The 5,000-nt window shown below is 53.1% G+C and overlaps 1 non-coding gene across 1 annotated transcript in view; it reads left to right on the top strand.

Annotated features, from left to right (window-relative positions):
* Positions 1-3,462: 3,462 nt before the first annotated feature.
* LOC126443974 (small subunit ribosomal RNA) overlaps positions 3,463-5,000 on the top strand; it is a 1,909-nt gene continuing 371 nt past the window's right edge. The window contains exon 1 of the ribosomal RNA XR_007582319.1: positions 3,463-5,000. This exon is cut by the window's right edge and continues 371 nt beyond it. This is a non-coding gene — a ribosomal RNA (small subunit ribosomal RNA).

Raw genomic sequence — 5,000 nt, 5'->3', positions numbered from 1 at the left:
GTGCCTTAACGTAACCCATGTTGTGCCTTAACCTAACCCATGTTGTGCCTTAACCTAACCCATGTTGTGCCTTAACCTAACCCATGTTGTGCCTTAACCTAACCCATGTTGTGCCTTAACCTAACCCATGTTGTGCCTTAACCTAACCCATGTTGTGCCTTAACCTAACCCTACGTTGTGCCTTAACCTAACCCATGTTGTGCCTTAACCTAACCCATGTTGTGCCTTAACCTAACCCATGTTGTGCCTTAACCTAACCCATGTTGTGCCTTAACCTAACCCATGTTGTGCCTTAACCTAACCCATGTTGTGCCTTAACCTAACCCATGTTGTGCCTTAACCTAACCCATGTTGTGCCTTAACCTAACCCATGTTGTGCCTTAACCTAACCCATGTTGTGCCTTAACCTAACCCATGTTGTGCCTTAACCTAACCCACGTTGTGCCTTAACCTAACCCACGTTGTGCCTTAACCTAACCCACGTTGTGCCTTAACCTAACCCACGTTGTGCCTTAACCTAACCCACTGTTGTGCCTTAACCTAACCCATGTTGTGCCTTAACCTAACCCATGTTGTGCCTTAACCTAACCCATGTTGTGCCTTAACCTAACCCATGTTGTGCCTTAACCTAACCCATGTTGTGCCTTAACCTAACCCATGGTGTGCCTTAACCTAACCCATGGTGTGCCTTAACCTAACCCATGTTGTGCCTTAACCTAACCCATGTTGTGCCTTAACCTAACCCATGTTGTGCCTTAACCTAACCCATGTTGTGCCTTAACCTAACCCATGTTGTGCCTTAACCTAACCCATGTTGTGCCTTAACCTAACCCATGTTGTGCCTTAACCTAACCCATGTTGTGCCTTAACCTAACCCATGTTGTGCCTTAACCTAACCCATGTTGTGCCTTAACCTAACCCATGTTGTGCCTTAACCTAACCCATGTTGTGCCTTAACCTAACCCATGTTGTGCCTTAACCTAACCCATGTTGTGCCTTAACCTAACCCATGTTGTGCCTTAACCTAACCCATGTTGTGCCTTAACCTAACCCATGTTGTGCCTTAACCTAACCCATGTTGTGCCTTAACCTAACCCATGTTGTGCCTTAACCTAACCCATGTTGTGCCTTAACCTAACCCATGTTGTGCCTTAACCTAACCCATGTTGTGCCTTAACCTAACCCATGTTGTGCCTTAACCTAACCCATGTTGTGCCTTAACCTAACCCATGTTGTGCCTTAACCTAACCCATGTTGTGCCTTAACCTAACCCATGTTGTGCCTTAACCTAACCCATGTTGTGCCTTAACCTAACCCATGTTGTGCCTTAACCTAACCCATGTTGTGCCTTAACCTAACCCATGTTGTGCCTTAACCTAACCCATGTTGTGCCTTAACCTAACCCATGTTGTGCCTTAACCTAACCCATGTTGTGCCTTAACCTAACCCATGTTGTGCCTTAACCTAACCCATGTTGTGCCTTAACCTAACCCATGTTGTGCCTTAACGTAACCCATGTTGTGCCTTAACGTAACCCATGTTGTGCCTTAACCTAACCCATGTTGTGCCTTAACCTAACCTATAATGTGCCTTAACCTAACCTAAAGTGCGCCGTAACCTAAACTATATTGCGCCTTAACCTGACGCACGTTGTCGCTGAACCTGCTCTGTAATTGTTATGCAACCCGTTAAAGTAGTGTAGTGTTGCCTAACCGCAACCCTCGCAATATAGTTCGCTACTCGCACTGCCCGGTCCCCTGTGTATCGCCATGTTAAACACCTTGCAGGTGTTGCTGACTTTCCACATGCTCCTGCTATACACTGTAGTGTGGATAGCAGCAGGACGTACATGCCCCCCCCCCTTCCCCCCTGCCTTCGCAAGCTGGTCGGTGAGAAGTTTGCATGTTCAATGCCCTTCGCATGCCGACGTACTCAGCCTACGTTGTGGTACGGCCTGTCACCTGTCCGCCGATGTACGCAAAACCCACAAACTGTACTGCACATTGCTCCGTATGTACTGAATGATACATCGTGGCCCATGTGACCGTATGACGACAGCGCCTAGCAACGGCGGACCATACAGTCCAAATATTGTGCACGCAGCTACGTGTCGTCTCCCTATAAGAGCTGGATTGCAGTGTGGTACGCCATACAGACGTGTGGGAGGAACGGACGCCCTGGATGGCGATCAGCATGAGCAGTCTGTTGATGTAGTGGAGCGTGTATTCGGACGTAGTCGTCTCTTCTCACACACCGTGATAGCATGTTGCACCGCGTTCCACATCTGCGACATGCTGCAGAGGCGGGCTGACAGTCGTTCGCGCAATGGACACCGCATACGTACGGGGTCTACCTTCCACGTGTTCTCTAGGCGTGCACATGTTGTTGCGTCTATGTGGGCAGACGTAGTGTGTTGTGACACCTGACACAGGCATGCAATACTCGTTGCAAATGGCGATGGACGTGTACGTTTGCTGGTGACGTTACGCAAATGAACAACCGGTAACCCGTTGTGGTGCGGTTGTTCTCGCTAGAGGTGAATCAGTGTTGGCGACGATCGGTCGAGCTATTAACCGGTTGTTTCAGGGATACCCACCATGCCCACGAACGTGAAAGGGGACCCACCATGCCCACGAACGTGAAAGGGGATCTGGGTGTGAGGCGATACGCGGCGGTGGCTGGGTGGGACCGTCCCCGGCCGGTGAGGGGGGGCCGCCCGGCGTGCTGGCAGCGCGGTGCGTGGGCGCACGCGCTACAGCCGGCTGGTGGGGGCGGCCGGTGGCAGGCGCGCCGGCCGACGGACGCGGCAGGCGGCGCAGCTGCGCGCCGGCGCCCCCTGCTCGCGGCGCCTTGCGGCCAAAGTAGGTCCTCGCGGGCCCGGTGCGAAGCGCGGTGGCCATCTGCAGTGTGCTGGTCCGATTGAGGACTTTGTGCGCTGAGGATGCGCCGCCGCCCGGCGCTCGGCGCCGCGACGCCGTCTGCTGCTCGGTCGCCCCAGCGGTTCTCGCAGGTGGTTTGTATCGCAGCTGTGCGGACGTGTTGGCGCGTGCGCTGTGCTGGGAGAGTTCGCTTCGGCACCCAAGTAGGGCTTTTGTCCTTCTGTGGCGCTGGCGTTGGAGCTGCCGGTCACCGTAGGTGGCGCGTGTTGTCTCCCGCCGGCAATGCCACGACAGCACGCTCCCGGGCCTCTGTCGGCAGCGGCAAGCTCAGTTGGGAGCACGGGTGGTCGCACCTAAAGCGTCTACTCGCCTAACTCCGGGCGATTGCGCCTCTCTCGAACCCGACCAAGTACTTAGGACGGCGCTGCGCGCCGCCGGGACCTGAGAGGGTTTCGAGGTGTGTTGTGCAGGGGAGCTCAGCCTCCTCCTGTTTGCAGAATAATTGAGCGGACGCTTGCGTGTTCGCGCGGGCCCCCGGGACACACTCCCGGGCGGCCGGCTGCTCAGCTCTAGTTGACGCAGCTCCCTGGTTGATCCTGCCAGTAGTCATATGCTTGTCTCAAAGATTAAGCCATGCATGTCTCAGTACAAGCCGCATTAAGGTGAAACCGCGAATGGCTCATTAAATCAGTTATGGTTCCTTAGATCGTACCCACGTTACTTGGATAACTGTGGTAATTCTAGAGCTAATACATGCAAACAGAGTCCCGACCAGAGATGGAAGGGACGCTTTTATTAGATCAAAACCAATCGGTCGGCTCGTCCGGTCCGTTTGCCTTGGTGACTCTGAATAACTTAGGGCTGATCGCACGGTCCTCGTACCGGCGACGCATCTTTCAAATGTCTGCCTTATCAACTGTCGATGGTAGGTTCTGCGCCTACCATGGTTGTAACGGGTAACGGGGAATCAGGGTTCGATTCCGGAGAGGGAGCCTGAGAAACGGCTACCACATCCAAGGAAGGCAGCAGGCGCGCAAATTACCCACTCCCGGCACGGGGAGGTAGTGACGAAAAATAACGATACGGGACTCATCCGAGGCCCCGTAATCGGAATGAGTACACTTTAAATCCTTTAACGAGTATCTATTGGAGGGCAAGTCTGGTGCCAGCAGCCGCGGTAATTCCAGCTCCAATAGCGTATATTAAAGTTGTTGCGGTTAAAAAGCTCGTAGTTGGATTTGTGTCCCACGCTGTTGGTTCACCGCCCGTCGGTGTTTAACTGGCATGTATCGTGGGACGTCCTGCCGGTGGGGCGAGCCGAAGGCGTGCGACCGCCTCGTGCGTGCTCGTGCGTCCCGAGGCGGACCCCGTTGAAATCCTACCAGGGTGCTCTTTATTGAGTGTCTCGGTGGGCCGGCACGTTTACTTTGAACAAATTAGAGTGCTTAAAGCAGGCAAGCCCGCCTGAATACTGTGTGCATGGAATAATGGAATAGGACCTCGGTTCTATTTTGTTGGTTTTCGGAACCCGAGGTAATGATTAATAGGGACAGGCGGGGGCATTCGTATTGCGACGTTAGAGGTGAAATTCTTGGATCGTCGCAAGACGAACAGAAGCGAAAGCATTTGCTAAGTATGTTTTCATTAATCAAGAACGAAAGTTAGAGGTTCGAAGGCGATCAGATACCGCCCTAGTTCTAACCATAAACGATGCCAGCCAGCGATCCGCCGCAGTTCCTCCGATGACTCGGCGGGCAGCCTCCGGGAAACCAAAGCTTTTGGGTTCCGGGGGAAGTATGGTTGCAAAGCTGAAACTTAAAGGAATTGACGGAAGGGCACCACCAGGAGTGGAGCCTGCGGCTTAATTTGACTCAACACGGGAAACCTCACCAGGCCCGGACACCGGAAGGATTGACAGATTGATAGCTCTTTCTTGATTCGGTGGGTGGTGGTGCATGGCCGTTCTTAGTTGGTGGAGCGATTTGTCTGGTTAATTCCGATAACGAACGAGACTCTAGCCTGCTAACTAGTCGCGTGACATCCTTCGTGCTGTCAGCGATTACTTTTCTTCTTAGAGGGACAGGCGGCTTCTAGCCGCACGAGATTGAGCAATAACAGGTC

Source organism: Schistocerca serialis, unplaced genomic scaffold, assembly GCF_023864345.2.
Source record: "Schistocerca serialis cubense isolate TAMUIC-IGC-003099 unplaced genomic scaffold, iqSchSeri2.2 HiC_scaffold_207, whole genome shotgun sequence".
NCBI classification, from domain to species: Eukaryota; Metazoa; Arthropoda; class Insecta; order Orthoptera; family Acrididae; genus Schistocerca; species Schistocerca serialis.
The sequence above is the reverse complement of the archived record's forward strand: the minus strand, read 5'-3'. Positions and strand labels throughout refer to the sequence as shown.